The sequence below is a fragment of the Stegostoma tigrinum genome, chromosome 8, assembly GCF_030684315.1.
Source record: "Stegostoma tigrinum isolate sSteTig4 chromosome 8, sSteTig4.hap1, whole genome shotgun sequence".
NCBI lineage: Eukaryota > Metazoa > Chordata > Chondrichthyes > Orectolobiformes > Stegostomatidae > Stegostoma > Stegostoma tigrinum.
In genome coordinates, this window is record NC_081361.1 from 38,167,018 (window position 1) to 38,186,106 (window position 19,089).

The 19,089-nt window shown below is 40.0% G+C and overlaps 1 long non-coding RNA gene across 1 annotated transcript in view; it reads right to left on the reverse strand.

The window, feature by feature from the left end:
• The window catches only part of LOC125456650 (uncharacterized), a 42,491-nt gene extending 23,675 nt beyond the window's left edge, over nucleotides 1-18,816 (reverse strand). The window contains exons 1-2 of the long non-coding RNA XR_007248488.1: nucleotides 18,650-18,816; nucleotides 5,471-5,563 (exon numbers count right to left, since the gene is read on the reverse strand). This is a non-coding gene — a long non-coding RNA (uncharacterized LOC125456650). The remainder of the gene's footprint in view (nucleotides 1-5,470; nucleotides 5,564-18,649) is intronic.
• Between the last annotated feature and the right edge of the window lie 273 nt (nucleotides 18,817-19,089).

Below are 19,089 nucleotides of genomic sequence, written 5' to 3' on the forward strand. Positions count from 1 at the left end.
AAGTCATGTGGACAGGTACATTAATAGGAAGGGTTTAAGAGGGATATTGACTAAATGCTGTTGGATGGAACTAGATTTATTTAGGCTATTTGGTCAACATGGGTGACTGAGTTGGACCAAAATGGGTCTGTTTCTGTGCTGTACATCCAGAACTATGATGTTTGAAAGATTCAGTTCCCTATCATAAAAAGGTATGTAGAATTTTCTCAAAATGTGGTGTATTTTACAAACTCTCCATGTTTGAAAACACAAGAACTGAGCTGTTAGGCCCTGGTTGTTGTTGCCCCAGGAAGGCTGTGTTCAATGGGATACATCAGGGCCGAATAAATAGGGCTCAAGCCTCTAGAATAGTGGTCCTTAACCTTTTCTGTACCAAGGCAGGGACTCAGGCTCCATTACCAAGAAGTAGATTTCCCTTCTCCTCACGCACAGCAACAAAACTACACCAGATACTCCATCCAATAATAATCAGCGCATCTTTGGGAGTTTGGAAGCAGAGAGGCATTGTCTGTAGGCCATTTGTTGAGCAACACTGTCATGAGACTAGCGGAAAACCTGTGCTTCAGAAAGACCGGAACTCATGCGCGGGTCCTGAGGTCACGAGCAGCTCTGTGGCTTGTCATTTTTGCTCCTGCCCCTAGTGGTGGGAATGAATATTGCCTCATACAAATCTTCACAATTGAAGCATCTGTAAAATGAAGTATTGTGCATCAGGACTTCCAGCAGCAGGTGGTGACAGCAAGGGTGGGTGGCTGGAGTGGCCAAAATAAAATCTTGTTGGGGAAAACAAAACACAGGATTTCTGCACCGATCCAACATAACCTGGAGGCCATCTTTCATGTGCATACTATAAACAACTCCTGGTTTATCCTCCATTTGTGTCTTGGCTTGTAAAAACTTGATGTTAATTAAGTAAATAATTGGTTTCATGATCTTTGGGCAGCCAGGTATTCAAAGATTGTTGCAAATCATGGTTTTTAAACCATGAAATGTAGCAGTAATATCCCACAAGCAGGATTACGGCCTATGCCCAGAGTATTTTAAAAAGTTCAGTGGTAGACAGTTCATTGAAGAGTAAAAGTGCGTTTGTACTATTCAATAGGGCATACATTTTGGCTTAATATCCCATCCAAAAGGCAATCCAGTCTTAGCTAGTCTCACAGCAGATGAGACATCCTCACTACCAATACTGTTTGACATTTGTGCGGCAGTGATTTAGCTGTAAAGGCACTGAATATATGGACAACAAGGCTTCCTCTGAGCCAGCACAGTTTAAAAGGTTCTCTTTTTAAAAAGAAAAAGCAGGCAGTACCACTTCATTTTTAAAAAAAAAAGTATTTCTGGCCCAAAAAGGTTTGGTTTACTGTAACTACAATAATTGTAGCTTCTAGCAACAAACTACATAGCTTGTAATTTTTGGGGTATAGAGGACACGCATGTTTACATTCTTCAGGTCTCCTTTCCTTACCAAGTATCAGCAGCTGTAAAGCCTGCTGAAAAATAAAAATCAGGCAGTGAAATCTGTTTGTCACAAGACTCAAAACTATAATTGACTGAGGGGTTGTGCATTTGAGTATCCTTTACGTGACAAAGCAATGTTCCAAAACAAGTAAGCTTCCCAATGATAGCTGAATACAGAATCCCTACAGTGTGGAAACAGGCCCTTCAGCCCAACAAGTCCACACCAGTGCTCAGAACATCCCACCTAGACCCACCCTTTTTTTAATGACTCATCCAAACTACACATCCCTGAACACTATGGGCAATTTAGCATGGCCAACCCACCTAGCCTGCACGTCTTTGGACAGTGGGAGGAAACCAGAGCACCCAAAGAGGAAATCCATGCAGACATGGGAGAATTGATAAAAGCATTGTGCTAAGTATTATATGGTTAAAATCAGCCATAACAATAACCTTTAAATTCATGCTCATAAGGCTGCTGATTTCTAGAGATCAGATTCAAGAAAGAAAAGTTACTCTTGGCAGAAAGAAAACAAATTTGCTAAGTTGCTCACTCCAAAAGGTGGCAAAACAATACAAAGCGAGGAAATAATCAGCAGTTGGAGAACTACCTGACTGACTCAGTTGCATTTAATTCCCAATAAATCAACAAAATAAAAAAATTGGGATTATTCCTTGGATTACAGATTTTCATTGAATTTTACCAAATGCTTCATTGCACAAAAAGTATTTAAAAAACAACTTTGCTGCACTGCTGCCAAGATGCTCGGAACGTTGAATCTCAAGGTACTATTGGGTTGAATATTATAAATCCTTACATAAATGAAATCCTAAATTAAAAAGCTGAAATAAGTTTAATATTAAAAAAAAGTGAAGGTCTCATCCTAAAAACAACCATAAAAGCCCAATCTGAAGTGCTTGAAGCTAGAAAGGTCAGGTAACTTCCTTTTCTAGTTGTAGATATAGGTGCAGTCCCCATTTTGAATGGTTGTCATCCTCAGAATCTAACACAAAGTTGTGCTGGGTTTTGCAAACAGCAATTTCATGTGAGACTCATCATTACTGTGCAGGTGCTTACATACTGCAGACTGGAACCTGCTCATCCAAAAATCACTCAAAGATTTGGTTTTGTTGTGTATTTTGCCAGTGAAGAGTTGAGTTGATCACCTCAAGCCCTTAGCAATACATTTCAGCCAAAGTTTCGACCTTTTAAACCATAAGTGGCTTTTGGCAATTCTCTTCTGCTCAGAGGCATTCTAAATTCTTTTGGTGGGGAGCGGGGTTGAATCTCTGGTTGCCCAATTACTCATTACTACACTCAAATGTGCACACCACTTTTACGGGGTGGGGCATGGGAAAAATGGTCAGTATCAGCTGGATAGTTCCACTTGCCCGCATTTGCAGAATGCAAGGTCATGTTAGTGTAGATTAGAAGAAGTGAAAGAGAGAGAGTTGGTCAAAAGGAGAAAAGCTACTAAAAGAAAACCAGAATTCTAGCTTGAAAGCACAGAAAAAAACCACTCACTCACTATCACAACTGGACCTTCACTCCAAGCAAACCAAAAAAAGTGACCCATTGCTCATTCTGTCACCTTTATCTTCAACATAATCTGTTCCCTGCTTCACCACATGGAGTAAATTGAGGACTCTACCTCGAGCAATGCAAACAGTATTGGTCTCATTTACTAACCACCTTGGCAATCTTTCTTCACTAGGTACCCAAAGTGGAAGAAGTAGGCTCAGTCTGCATAAAGAAAAAAACCAAAAGAAAATTCTAAATGTTTCTTAGCCTGTTTAAAAATAGAGAGAGATTTCATTGTATCGAGGTTACATTCCTATTTGGGCATCCTCCTGATGAGCCCGTTTGCCAAATTCTTTTCAAAAGGAACTAAAAAGACAAAGTTTAAGTGATTCCTAACCAATGTTTTGTACAAATTCCATTCAGTTTGCTTTTCCCCTCTGTCACTTAAAAGCCAAAGCATTACAGTTAGGGCTCAGTTTTTAAAATAAAATGTTTACATCACCACATGCTTTCGACTCTCTAGCATTTGTTTGAGGTGCAGTTTGTAATGCCTGGACAAAAGTACTTTCTAAACAAAAAGCCGCAAACCAGTGGTCACAAAAGTGTGCCATCTTCATGCACCTCCTATTTGTAATTTAATTTTCCCATAATAAGAAATGAACTGGCCTTGGATTAGATTTTCTTAATCTGAATAAACCCAATCCCTTAAACTCCAGCAAGGAGGAAACTACTAAATAGTAATTAAATAAAACAAAATGCCAAAGTCTGAATCAATGATGTTTCTAGTGTTTAAAATGTTTTAGCATTTAATGAGATGAATGATTCAAACCTTCTCCAGGGTGGCTCTAAAGCTCAGTTTTTTTTTTAAATTCCCAATTTAAAAAAAAACAAAACAGCCAGATTTGGATTAACTATCATTTGATCTACTTAGGGCCCAGATTTGTACTCATCCTTAGTTTAGAGGATCATGAGTGACATTTGTCACTGAATTAACATTCTAGTGTACCCCTCATTTAAGCATCTGACAGGGAAAATCATATTCAAAAGCTCCATCTGCCAAGTAATTCTGTTTGCTCACTATCAGGTTTACAGGAAAACAAGCTCAGCAAATTCAAGTGCCTTCGGAGTAACTGCCAAGTCGTTTTGAATGGCTCGCTAACAATGAAGTAATTCTCCCCCCTTAAAAAAAATCCCACTGAAACAAACCTGCAGCAATCTGAACGTATCTGCTTGTGCAGAGCCAACATTTTGCAAGCAATAATTGGAACACATTTTGATGAATGAAGGGCACGTTACCTTAGTTTGCATCCTGTGAACCATGGAAAAGATTGGGTTCAGAAAAGGTTGAAAAAAACTACTTGGTATGAAAAATTGAGTTGGTGAGAAGCTTGTCCTGATTAAATGGGGGGGGGGGGGGTGGAGAGAGAAGGTAGCTAGGGCTCAGGGTGATTGATCCTAATAGTGTGTTTCTGCTGAATCTGCTATTGAGGGAAGTTGTTTGAACATGCTTTGGGAACTTGGGATTGTAAAGTAGATGTCTACACAACCTCCTTTTTTCATGTCTTAAAACATCCCTTTTGTCTGTTAAGGATTGGAAACTCCCAGCACGGAACACTGGTCAAAAAGGCTAAAGAATTATTGTTAAATCACTAGGGCAAAAAAAAAGCAAGCAAGCTTGTGGCGGGGTGGGGGGTGGGGACAGCAAATGGGATCTCCTTGCGAATGAGAACAGACAGGATGTAAACCAGCTTGGGGGGGTGGGGGGGGGAAGAGAGGAGCGAGAGCGAGAGAGAGCCCCCATACAGCAGGTGAAACTGCAGCATCATTCAGGCTCAAGATGTTATTCAGAAAATGTCAGCTTTCAGATTCCCTACATGTCTTGCTCTCTGTATCTTTAAGTGTGTGTCTGACCACTCTGGCAAGATGTAGGAGGGGTGAAGTCAAAAGCACATTTCAAATTACAAAACAAGCAAGTGACCACCTTTTGTGTGATGGGCAGAGGGAAATCCACAAAGACTAACACTCCTCTTTCAAATGGCATCATTTAGACACAGCTCGTGGTCCAAATCAGAAATGGATGCAAAGTAAATCTTTTAATAACACTGCATAAATTCTGCTTTGGAGGTCAAAAATTTAAAATCAGACAGCCAGACATTTTAATGAAAGGTTCGTTTTTATGAAACCCAGAGAAAGACATCACATGGGGCAGAAGTCCTCAAAGGTGGAATTCTGTCTCACTCAGGAATGCCAGATGCCAGTTTGAGGCATCCAGGATTCTCATCACCTGGCAGACAGTTTGCAGTTACAGTAAATAGCAATTACAGCAGATACACAAATAAAAAAGGATAAAATCCCAACTTCTAGTTGTAGAGGGCTTTAGATGTCAGTCAGTAAAATGGTTTAAGTCTATTAATTCTTATTTTTCCAGCACACACTAATCTGCGTCTGTCTCCAGGGAAAGTACACTGGATAATATGCCCCACTTACCTTGATGTGGAACTGACAATGATGTCCTTAGTCACACTGCTCTTATGCAAGACTTAATTGCTGACCCAAAAAAAGATCAGAGACACGAGTGGCCTGGAGGACAAAACAGGCAGAATTGTACATCAGAACACTGCTGTAATTTTGACACTGAAGATTTTGTCCTATAAATATTGCAAGCTGGCATTTTGGAATCAAGGCTTACTTTAAGCCAAGCAAAGTCACGCTGTCAAGCTATAATCAGTAAAAGGCACAAAACACTATTCCAAAAGCTGAATATGACAATAAATTTTGCAAATGGGAATCAAAGTATTTAAGGAAAACAGATCTGAACCAAATGGCTTAAGCGGCTTCAATTTAGTTCTCAGCAGACATTGTTCAAAAAGGTCGGGTGAGTAGGGTGGGGGGTTTGGGCATAGTGTCCCTCCCCGTTCCTTCCTCTCCTCCAACCCCCAAAACTTCCTTTGGGATTTTGCTGGCACCAGCGCACTCATACTCATGGAAAAAATTCTGTCTATTTGCTTTTGTCTCACTGTTAGCTCTCAGGCATGTCTTAACAAGAGCTCAGTATTGCCAAGATGGTGGAGGAGGGGATAGGCAGTCGTTTGTCAGGCTGCCTCAACTCTGACATTTCTGTCCACTCAGCACTATTTGAGGGGTGAGGAAAGGGGAATTGATGATGTCACCCTTGAATCATCATTTCCAGAAACTTGCAATCTGTTTAGATAGTGGGAGTAATAATGAGATTACTGATCCAGAAATGTTATCTTCCACATAATTTAATTAAGACAGCCAGCACCGAAAACATCTGAAAAGAAAAACCTGTAGGAGTCAGCCAGCTTTCTACAGGAAAGCAGAGGAGAAAATGGAAAAGTGGGAATAAATCTCATGAGCCAACTGAATTGTGACTACAGCTCGCATTCATACAATGCCTCCAACCTGCTGGCCTAACCTTGATCCTGTACTCCACTCAAGGCGTTAATAAAACAGCTTGTAATTTCTTTACTGTGTGAAAGGGAGGCAACATGCTCACACTACCAAGACTCCTTGAGCTTTATGCCACAATTGTGATCACTCATTTTTGCGACATCTCCAAATTAGAACAGCCAAACAGTTTTAAAAAACCAACATGACACGTGAAGAAAATGAAGTTAAATTTTGTAATATCCTGAGCTCAAAAAAAAGAGGAGACCCTTGGGGGTCACAGTACAGCAAGTGGAAAAACCATCAACTCCAAATATTTAGTGACTGATGGGAGTGATACATCTGCAATTGCCCAAGTTTATCCTCTTAAAAAGATGAGGAAGGCCTGGAACTACCACACAACTCATGATCTTCAGTTTTAGAGAGAGAGAGGGGAAATTTAAACCTGATCAACAAGCGTCAGTTGAAAGTTTACTTGAATGTGTAATACAAATACATGAATAACAGGCTAATGGCCAGTACCTTTGCAGCCTCTTGGTTAAACTGCTATTTTAACAAAGCTAACATAACCTTTCCAAAAAGGATTTGTCAGCTTCTCTCAGACCCTTAGCTTTAACCACGTTAGGAAATTTAATTCATGGAATTAGAGATACGTTTCAAAATGAAGTTGTCACGGTGCACTCTAGCCTGGTGCAAAAAGACACCATTAAAAAAAATGTGCAAGAAGTGATCTAATTAGGCATGGCTTTCAAGAGACCTAGCAGAATGGTGGCACTAAAATAGTTTGTAAAAGGATACCTCGTGACAGCACAAGCTATGAAAGGCCACTTTTCTGGATTTCACATGACCAGCTAGACTTTACAAAACAAAAGATTTAAGCTCATAGTTTAAGATCCCAGAGATCAAATTCCAATGGGACAGCCTTCATGCACAGGCCCAGCTCAATTGTAGAAATTAAATGTTAAAAAAGGAATTATTTGATGGAACATCTTCAGTGTTAATTGATATTACATTTTGGAATTCCATGAATTCAGTGGCTTTTCATATTCCAATCTTTGCTTTGGGAAGTGACTTGTTTTGGTGGCTGTCTTCCTTAATGACTTCTGATTTCCAACGCCCACCCCCATCCAGGCACCATGTATAGCTACTTATGGTAGAGACAGGCCTGTGGTTAACAAATATTTTTGTGGGGTTCATTAGTATCACAAAAGATGTGAAATGATACAAAGGTCACGTCTGATGACCAGTTAACAGCTTTTTTGCAAAAAACAAAACTTGCAAAGCCCTGCCCAGGCTGTGACCATACTCCGGTCAGTTATATTTTTTAAAAAGCATATTAGGGAGGTAGGGAAAAAAAAGTAGCTTCAAACATTGAAAAAAAAATTCCACAAAGTATGTAACTAGAGGGAGTAGCAGTGTTTGGGAATACTTGCATTTGCCTGTGGCTCAAAATGGTGCAGCTGACCATGAAGGGAAAAAACTGGGAGCTGTATTTTACTGGTTGGAAAAAAAGAATTACTTTCCGTTGTGGTCAATACACTGACTGGTTTATTGAAAGGGAAGCATGATTGCCCACTTAAAAGTTCTTTCATGGGTCATGGGGACTGATGCCCAGGTCAGCATTTATTGCACAAAAGACACTGGTGAGCTGCCTTCTTGAACAGCTGCAACCCGAGTGCTCTATCATTGGATCAAAAGTCCTGGCATAAAGGAGTGCCTCTAGTTCCAGAGGCAGGATGGTACAGGACTTGGAAACATTCAGATGGTGTTCCAATGCAACTTGTCCATCTAACTGGTAGAAGTCAAACATATGCAGACATTCTGGAAAAGGGTTTTTGCTCCAATTAAATGCACCCTAGTCTGAATTGATTGTTCTTCTGCTATTTGCCTTTCACCACAGGGCAAAAAAGGCTATTTATGGTATTGGGCCTGGAACATTAAAACACTAGTGTAGAAGTCAAATTGAAATACCATTTACTAATCTAGTATCTGTATTAAAGTGGCAACATGCATATGATCATGCCTTTAAATTATAGGTAGAAATGAAGGATGGACAACAAACCAACCACTAACGGTGGCTGTATACAGTCCAACAAGAATCAACAGCAAGTCACTAAGACCAAAACATCAGTAAAATCAAAAAACCAAAAACAACTTACATTTACATAGCATTTCTGAACTGCTTTGATTGCTTTCAAAGCCTGACATGCAACATTTTAAATACCAATGCGCAGTAGAGAGAAGTGCCTCTACTAACATAGCGGTAACACATTGTCTTTTGGCACCTAGGATCTCAGTTCTGGGTTGTGCAGCATTCTGGAAGCTTTGAGGGACACTGGATAGGAGAATTGAGGATTGATTTGATAATAATTCTTTAGAAATTTTAAAACTGCAAATTGAATATTCAGCACAAAATTGCACTTGTAAGGGGTCTTCAAACTTCTGGTTTTTTTTCTAAAGAGACAGCTGGACTATCTTAGCCTATTCAACACCACACGCAATAAAGGAACAATAGACAGTTAGATGTTGTCTTGTGTAACTAACCACAGGTTCAGTGCTTAAGGAAAAAGCCTGAAGGTCAAGGCCATCTATCTTCAAAACTAAAAATCAATTTTCTAGACCACGTGCTTTAGATCAATGCATTCTATTCAGTCTCATTCAAGGATCTTAGCTCTTTATTTCCTTGTGTTTTATTATTATTTAATAATAATAATAATAATAATAATATTATTTACTTGTTTACCAGGTGGTGGGTAGATTTAGAGATATACAGATGTCATTTAATGATACTAACCATGTGGAGATTAAATTGGACATACTCAGCACAAAAATTTTAACAGAGAGGGGAGTGATTAACCATTGTGATCAAGAGTATTTAGCATTCCACTTAGTCAGAGCAGACTTTAAAAACACTACTATACACCACGTCCAAGTTAGGTACTAAAATCAGTGATGTAATCTAGAGGTCTGCAAATAGTGACAGACCCAGATGCAAAATATTAGAGCCGTTTCCTTCCTATTGCTCTAAAATTTGCTCTCTTGGTGTTCTGTTCAGTCAAGATTCTCCTTCCTAACAGCAGAACTTACACAAATCTACATTCATGTGTCCAGCACAGAACCTTCCCAGGAATCAAAATCCCATCTGAAGTTCCAGAAGTGGGCAAGAGAATGTGAAATAATGATCAAAATTTGAAGACTGGTTCACTGTGTTCCAAGGGAAGGAATATCTAATTTATTTATTTTAAAATGTTGTTTTTAACCTACACAGACTGTTTCTTTCAGTCTTACTGCAATTTTCTCATCACAACTGAGCATTTTGCATCAAGTCATACGCATAGGTTAATTGTCTAAAAATGTTCCAGTAGTTTCCTTGGATTATTTTCCTTGAGTGGGTGAAGACTTGAGCTGATCATAAATACCAGCATCAGCCCATTGAGCTGAATGGCCTAGCTGCATGCTGTGAAATATATTTCCATTTAATACTCCAATCTTGTCAACGCGCCCCCAAAGATTTAAATACTTGTTTAATTCTCTTTTCCCCCCATCAAATAAGAAAAAGGTATTCCCTTGTGCTCCTGACAAGGGCTATTAAACATGATTGGATAATCTAGTGTTAATATATTACACATTAATTCATTCCTGCTCAAATGCTTGGTAACATGGTGCACATCAGCCCACTGCTCCATTACATTTGATATGCAAAAATAAAGCTAAGTCCCTGTTAAGAAGGCAGCATATTGCATCACACTGTCACCTAATCTCAAGATTCTCTTCCAAATTCTTTGATTTAGCTAGAGCTTTTAATATTTGCTGGTATGGTCACTGGACACATCCAAAACAAAAATAGCACACAATGGACTCAGTACAACAATAGTGTATGGTGGTATTTTGCAAGATTTATTGCAAAAAAAGGTTTTACTGCTGTACTCAGCAAAACAAAAAACCTCCTACTCATCTCTAGACAAAACCTAGCCAAATTCAACTATAATCTATGCTTAATTGACAAGATTGAACAAAAATAAATTTTAATCAGGATAACTAATTGGAGTCCAGTCCATCCTAGGATTTATTAGATGGTTTTATTAAGATGTGTACATGCAGCATACAGGACTACCAAGTGTACATATTGGCTGAACAATTTACAACAAAATGTTGTATTAAGAGCCTGAATGTTTCTCACATTCAGTGGCCAAAGGTCAAGCATTGGAACAATTTTTAATCCAAATCCATGGTGTTCTGCCTCATGAGCAAGCTGGTTGAGAAAGAAAGAAGTTAGTATACTGTGACCCAACATTTTTTTTATTAACCTTGAGATCTACAGGGAGATTTAAGAAAAAAAATGTTTAGTTTCATTGTAGAATACCCTGATTGAAAAAATGGTCCTCATTTTAGAGATTTTTCTGGTTCAACTTTTCAGTATTCTACATACAAAGTTTTGCAGATGTTGTAATGACAGGAAATGTGTTGCTATCCTGAAATTTGTGAAGGACATTCTGTACTTTTGAAAACACTCAGATCTGTAAGTCTTAAATAACTGCCAGCAGTATTTTGAGAGAGAGGAAGTAAAGCACTGAAGAAAGAGGACGAAATTCCTCAGTGAACAGTAAAAAAAAATTACCTTTTGGTGGTAAGCTGTCATAGAGAGAAAAAGAGTGTTGTTTCATGCATCCACAATCTCCTTTATTTTTCAACTCTACAACTGCTTCAGACCAATGAAAGGTAGCTTTGTGTTATATTTGTTTTTAGTTTAAGTTGAGGCTGAAGTCCTTTTTTGAAAAAGGAAAGGGACTGTATTAAATAACGTAGTCAGAGTCATTAGCCTGCTGTCTAGTGGTGTTTCAACATTTATAAATGTTTTTCTTTTAAATATGGCTAAAAATCCAAGACTGACTCAGTCAGCTGCATCTGGCTTGAACAATAAATTTGCATAGTTTTACAGACTGCTTTTCAATTATGAAATACACAATAGGGTGAAATGCAATTATAATCTAATCAGGGCTGTACAAGGAAAATGTCAATTAAAAATACTAACAAATTTGCCATATTAATTCATCATAAGAGTCCTGGTAATGGCCTCGCATCTGACATTGTCATGAAATTAAATAATCCTGCCTGTTCTTGTACAATAAACAGAAGCCTTGATAGACAAATCAATACTAATGCAGTGGTACAACTATCAGGACATTTCTCCCCTTCACAGGTTGGGTTAAAAAAAACAACTCATGATCTGTTCATTTTATGAAAATAATTTATGGTTGGAAGATTGATGATGTCAGCAACTTTTACACTGCACTAGGGAAAGCAAGATAATAGGACTTGTCATTTACAGCATTAAAGGAGCCTACTGAACAAGTTCATTAACATTTAATGAGAAACATGAGGAAGAGTTCCAGGAGGATGTGCCTTTATCTCCTGGCTACTTTGTAATGTGTTTGAATCTGTGCTGGTTGGCAAACCAACTCGTACTTTTCCCATTGTGGTGGGTTATGACATAGCATTGACAGCCATGGCAGTTACAGAAATGCCAATGAGGGGAGAGAACAATTGTCTGAAACACTTCAGAAATTTGTCTGTATTAAACGGAGTCTGCAAAAGGAACATCTGACCAAAACGTCAGCTTCTGTGCTCCTAAGATGCTGCTTGGCCTGCTGTGCACTTATCTGAAAGCAGTTTTTTTTTGACAAAGCCATTTTCAGGGTCCAGTAATGATTTTTTTTTATGTGAGCATTTCATGTTTGGTAAATTGAAGACTCAGGATCAAACTTATGCCCAGTTGGCAGTCAACGCTTTATTCCTACATAAATCTCTTGGTTAAAAAGGGAGTTGGGTATCCAATACAAAGTTTTTTTAAAAAATTGCTCATCTACCTCGCAATCAGATTGATTAACGTTAAATCAGTTTGAGTGGTCTTCTTTTGGAAGAAATTTAATCATTGCTTTAGTGGCCTTTTGGAACCGAAGACTGAAAAAGTCAAGTTGGTAATTCTATACTGTTATTTAAATTTCTTCACAAATTGTCAAGTGTGACTGGATTGGCTAGTTATCAGACAATTGAAATCCACAAAATGAGTTCTACTGCTTAGTCTTGATTTGTTGACAAAGACATTGCAAGCCTTTAGAAAGAAATTCCTTGCAGTGGTACAATTAAAAAGTAATAGTGCGTAGATTTTAAGCAACATGCTTAGATGAAACAGTTTTAAGTGTTCATACTTCCTACTTCAGTTTCTTATCAAAACTGTTTGATTAATATGGTCTGTTATGCTTAAAACGTTTACTCCAACATTCTTTTAAAAAAAACTGACGTCAACTGTATCAATCTCCAGCAGTTTTCCTTAACTGCTTGCTTCTGTTAAGCTGTATTAAAAAAAAATCACTTTTTTGATGTTCAATTAGACAACAGAATGAAATATCATCCTCTTTTATTCAGTTGAGAAGTATAAAGAGCAAGAAACTAGCCAGTAATGAAAATTGTGTCAGGAATGTGTCATTGTAAACACATATCATGCAGGTCTCAAGATGTGGAGCTGCACAGTTAGATGAACTGGTTGGAATAGAAAGGGCACATCATTGTTCCCACCCCTTCATGTTCCCAGCCTTAGTTCATGTTAAACTCACCGAAGACCAATTGCCTGGAAATTTAATTGATGCTAATTCAAACTTCCATCTTTACGTGCAATAGTTTCAAGAATTGTACCTCCCTGAAGGGAAATATGCCCCAAATAATTACAAGACATCTTCCTGCACCACAAGTGATTTAGTTTGTACCAGCTATTCGAACAGTAGACAGTTCAGGAAAGTCACTAGCATAGCCCTTGATCTAAGCAGAGGGGGTGTGGAATAAACAGTTCGCACCAATAAACAATTGTTGGCACCCCTGCTCATGCTTACTGTCCTACAGCAAGCCAGACTGGCATTTAGAGTTTGGTGCATGGATAGGATTAAGTTTAGTAAAGAGAACTTTGCAGTCAAATAGTGCATCAATTCACTGGCAATTACTTGGGGAATAAAATGTGGAATTTTAAGACTGTATTAAACATGATTTGACATGCTCAAGTCCAAAAGGGAGCAAACATCAAACAGATGAAATAAACCTAAAAATTTACATCTCATGCATCGACACAAGTGACTGCTGTTTCAGTAGTTTATTCTTAGTTGGGAGCACTGTTCAACAAACCCACAATTCAACTGCATGTCTGTGCTTGCATAGCTAGTTCTGGAACATAAAAAGTGCAGGAAAAACAACGCTTCTGGCCAAAAGCAGCTTCAGGGTGCTTAAGAAGAGTTGCTTCTTGTAATGTACAACCTCAATATAAATTATGATCGACAAATAGGAAACTGAATACCCTGGTGGAAAGGTTACTGAAAAGGCTATGTGACCAGAGTGGAACAAATGTACAGCAAATAAATGGTTTGAGCTATACAGTATGCCCCATGGACACAACCAAGTTATTCATTACCTTGCATTTCCATGCCATAAAACAGCAAAAAGAAAAAAACTTCACATTGAGGCAAAGCATCCCATTGTGCTATATTTGTATCCTCAAATAAGTTATCAAAAGTTTTTAAGTTGTTTTCTTATTTTATGAAAAAGGTTTGATTTACTTTAGGCATTCTTGCCTGGGGAGGGGGAAGAAAAATGTAACCCCACTGAGCCAAATCATGAGATGAATTCTTAATGGGACATTGAACAAGTGTTTTTACAGTGGTTTATTCAGTAGCTCATGCTGCCAGCAAAATAGGGAGCTGACTGTACTTCTGATGTAGTTTAATTTGTCCACAAATTCTGGCCAGGAGGGATTGTGTCAGATTTGGCAGTCATTTTAGTGTATAGCTGCCCATTTCTCCATGATTTCTGAATCAGGAATAGTGCAATACTTAGTTTTGTGCAAAGGGGTTGGGATTAATATACTAGATGGAAGAATTCTTTAACATTGGGTTTTGATCAAATGATAGATCTCGGCTGAAAAGCGCTCCAGACAGGTTTGCGTGTCTGTTGCATTCCAAACAGTCAGGCTCACAGCATGTCTGAACTCCTGATTCTAAATGCATCTCTTCACAGAATTCAATTGTTAGCTGCTCAATTATTGATTGTCATGAGCTTTGGCTTCATCTTCCAGACAGAGGTGGCAAAATGGATTAGAGAACACATTTCTTCAGAAGAAATGCATCACATGATTTGCTGATACTCAAAATGTGGTAGAAAGAGGTGTAGCGACAAGAAACACACAAATGGCTTGAATGAAATTACTGTTGCGAGTGGCTGGAAGCGAGAGAGAGGGTGTTGCTTTGAAATAGGAAGCAATTCAATGTGATCAAACAGTGCTGAGTTAGTCAATCATTACGAAAACACTGATTTTTCTTTCCAAATGCCATGGTTCTACTTCTGTAGGACCAGATTTTTAAAAAAAAGGGCCCATCAGAACAAAAGCAAATTACTATTTAATTGGGAAAGTGTTCTATTTGTGTAGTGTATGCACAGAAAGACATTTTATAGAAGTGCATATCCAGAGTGTGTGTTTAGGCTTGGAGGAAAAAAAAGTGAATGTTCAGTTCTTGCACAATTCCCATAATAAGAATTATTTCCAGGCATCACAACATGCAAGTGGACACCTTCGCGGTAAATATCTCCAGTGCAAGCCGATGAGTGACGGTGGTGCCCTCTTCCAAAGCCACGTTCAATTGAACATTTGCCCTGGCAACAGCTTTGGTTCTAGTGGGGCGGGATGGCAGCAGCCATGCACGAGACTCCGTTCTCAAAACAGAGACAATTTTGTTTATAAAAAGCCTGAAAGTGAGTTTTCACAATCTAGAATGAAGTTATAGCGACCAGTGTAACATTTCTTAGGCGCGGGGTGGGTGGAAAGAAACGAGTTAGGTTCGCCTTTGTGGTCCAGCTCATTGTCAAAACCATGTTTGATTACGGGTCATTGCAACACTTGGTGCAGATTGAAGTACTGTAATAGCAGTATGGTACACTCCGTCTGGCTCACTGGTTTGCGCTGTACAGCTGTAAACCCCAAGACAGGTCTCGTACCGACAGCGGGTGCGTGAACCACCTCCCACTTTACATCATCTCCAAGCCGCTTGGTCTGTGCGGAGGCTGCAGATGAAGTGGCTGCACCTGGAGCAGGGAGGAGCGTGTAAGGGCACAGGCTGACCCTGTTTAGGGCACTGACTACACAGACTTTGCACTGTATGAAAAGGTCCAGACAACCCCTGCGGATTCCATCATGCGACACTCGCCTTTCTTCTTTTCCAGACGTGGTAATCCAAAGAATATACTTAAGATCACCAGCAGCGTAATTATCCACCGGCTTCAGTCTCTTCTCCCCAACCCTTCCCCTCTGTTCGGAATTCTCCCAGTGCCGAACATTAATAGGCAGTGCTTTTTCTTTAAAAAAAGCAAAGATTAGATTTCAGAGAGACCCCTTGTTATGACTACCTCCTAATTCCATCAAACTGATCTAAATCCGCATTATTAGGAGCTGGAGTCTGGAGAGATTGCAGATGCCTTTTAGTGCTTTGGTAGAAGAAAGCCACCTTGTTTGGAGAAAAAACCCACAGATTTTCGAACAGCTCCTCTTCCGATATGGCGATGATTGTATCCGGCAACAAACAAGTTATTTAAAGACGACTTGTTTGCCTGAGTTGTATAAATTTGAGAAAAAAAAACAAACATCTTTTGTTTAATTTCTAAATTGATAGGAATAAACAAGCAGCGTCTTCTGCAGGCACATCTGCCTGCTTTGGGCGGGGGGAGGGGGGGGGGCTGATGCAGGTTAGTCACTATTCTCCTGGTGGTATTTCCCTTGTTCTAATCCATAATAGATGAAGCCTCTCCGCCCCTAAAAAAGTAAACACGGACCTACTGCCAGTAAGTTACTGGCCTGACTGGCACTCAAATCCAGGTGAAAGGAGGGTGCATTGGAGGGCGAGCTCGGGAAACACCACTTGTCCGGTTCTCCACGCACCCCTCCAAAAAAAAAAATCACAAATGGGACTAGCACCTGGTCCTTCCCAAGGCCAAAGTTATCTGTGCGCGCTTAAATCACAGCCGTAGTACGATTCAGTTGGTCACCACAGGAAGTAGTTGCTAAATTCTTTCCCTCTGGTGGAAATCGTTTGCTCTCAAAGACCCAGACTGACCAGCGAAGGGGTATCTTGTATAGAGATGACGGTATGGAATGCCTGGTAAATTAGCCAGACATCAGCAGTTCTTTGAAACCCTATTTGGTGTCGGCCATGCGCTACTCCAGACAGCTTTTAAAAGAAAAAATAAAAAATGCAAATCGTTGATTATAAATCATCCGGCGTACGGTGGGAATCAGCTTGGAGGTAATGCTTGTAAAAACAAGCAGAATTATTCTCGTACAGACAGCAGTCAATTTGCCCGTAGTGCCTGTACCGGTCAGTTTTAATAGGGTGTCGATCTACTTTCCTCTCTACCAATCCACCCCCCGTATACCACATCTAAAGACTGCCCTCCTGAACGCCCTAATTGAATCTGCCTCCACGTTACCATTCCAAGCCTCACCAACGTTTGTATCTGGTGCAGTCGCCTACATCTGCAAACTCACTCTCTCGACCATTTCTTCCATTCCCTCCGGGCCCAAAACAAAACACCACCGAACGAATCAAGAAGGGGCGACAAAAGTTTTAGTGGGGGAGAAAAGGAGTCTGCATGTCCATAACTAACAGCTCATTACGAGAGGATTTTAATCGCAGCAACACTGACAAGTGAATGGAAATGTCTGGAACACATCAATTAATTCAATCTGTTTGCTCCCCGGACCTTTTATATAAGTGAGTTGTCAAATGGAACAGCCTTGAAATAAAGCATGTCAGGATTGCAAAAATATTTAATTTTTAATCCCCCCCCCGCCCTCCGGTGACTATTCCGAGAGACAAAGACCAGCTTGATCCCTGTAAATGTTACAATGCTCCCACTGATTGCCCAGTGAGCCTTTCCTCTGCATATGGTCAATTAGTATTGAAAATACTCAGCTGATTCCATTTTCTGGAAATTTTAAGCAGGGCCTTATGTGCAGGAAGAATGATGTTATTGAAAGGAAGAATCTCATCTAAATAAAAAAGCGCATGGCCATCTGGTCTGGTCAAACTCTGTACAAAGTTTATGTTAGTACTTATAACGGGAGGGCTTGCCGTTGTGGTGAACGTGCAGATCTCAGTGACATCAATCGGTGTGTATTTTAAACAGGAACTCGGGAGGAAATAACTGCTCGCACCAGTTAACACACTGCAACGAGCAGAAGCCCACAGTCGCCGATCTCTCGGTGCAGTAGGAATAGACTCGTCGTACATTGCGTGCGTCCAGGCTCCTCGATTGTGGAGAAAGATCTGGCTGCTGGCCAGACAGGCGAGAGCTCTGTTGATCGTTATGTCTAGCCTTCAGGTGTCTTAGCTCTCAGGGGGTGGGGGCGGGAGGAGAGCAGAGGAGGAGCTACAGATGACATGATGGCAGACAAAGAAAAAAGGGGACGGGGGGGGGGGGCGGTGGGGAAGAAGAATAACAGCTTAAAATGAAATAACGATCATAGTCCCTGCTAAGTTATTTTATTGATTTAATTTTAGCTGAGTTAAGGTAGATTTAAGAATGTCTGGATTAAAAACAGAGGTTTCTTCAGGATTTGAGCTCTGCTCAGTACTGAAAGACAGGACATGAAAGATTAATATAAATCAAGAAGAAAATTCCTCCTCTTTACCCTTTGTTTGAATTTCAAAAGCTCCTCAGCTGTTCCCTGAAAGCTCCAGTCCTTTCAGTAACTCATTGTAAGCCAAACTCCGAGCTGGTTGGACAGGGCTCTACCCCTTCATGGCAGGGTCAGTCGAGTTTGTTCTACTTAGTGCTGGCGGTGGAACTGATTGGACACGGAGAATGTGTTATCACATGCAGCCCACTTCATCTCATCCTGCACCCTGAATAATGCAATGGGCTGTTTTTTTTGTGTGTCAAAAAAAACAGCCTGTGCTGCAGTCAGACAGACGGTTTCCTCAGGCAGCCGACGTTCTCCCTTACACCAACGCCTCCTCCCTCCCTCTCAGGAGAAGGGATCTAAGGTTACTCTGCGGTACGTGAGCGGTTTTCAAAACTTCCTTTTTAAAGGAAAAGGAAACAAAACGGTCGTCTGACATCGTCAAGCCTTGTCACTTAACAAGAGCCACACACAAATGACAGATCTTTTGGAGCTGTGTAGTGAAGCGATCTCAGAAGCCAAGTGTATCTAAAAAAAATACTTACAGTTCAGTTGCCAAAATAGACTCATCAATTTTCTTCAAGCTGTACAGTGCCTCATTTGATTTGGGTGCGGACTAAGGGGAAGAGAAGCAGGAAGTTCCATTCATTATACAAAGAAACATATTTCAATTTACAACTACTTCAGTCAGACATTTGTATGCAGGAACCCCAGTACTCTACTATTGCTTCTATCTGATGCACCGAATTGAACTATATAATGCCCATGTGAAAGACAAGGGGTGGGGTGAAGCAGTCACGTGCGGCATATAGCTACGCACTATTGGCTCAGCTGATCAGCCTTTAGCAACAGATCTCTTTCTTCTATTGGCTGTGTCGAGAGATGGATAGCATGCGGTCCCTCCCAGTGTGTGCCTCTTTCACGGAAGAATGACGGTGTGGGAGTTGGAGTGACGAGGGAATTAGCTGGGAAAAGATCTGAAGCC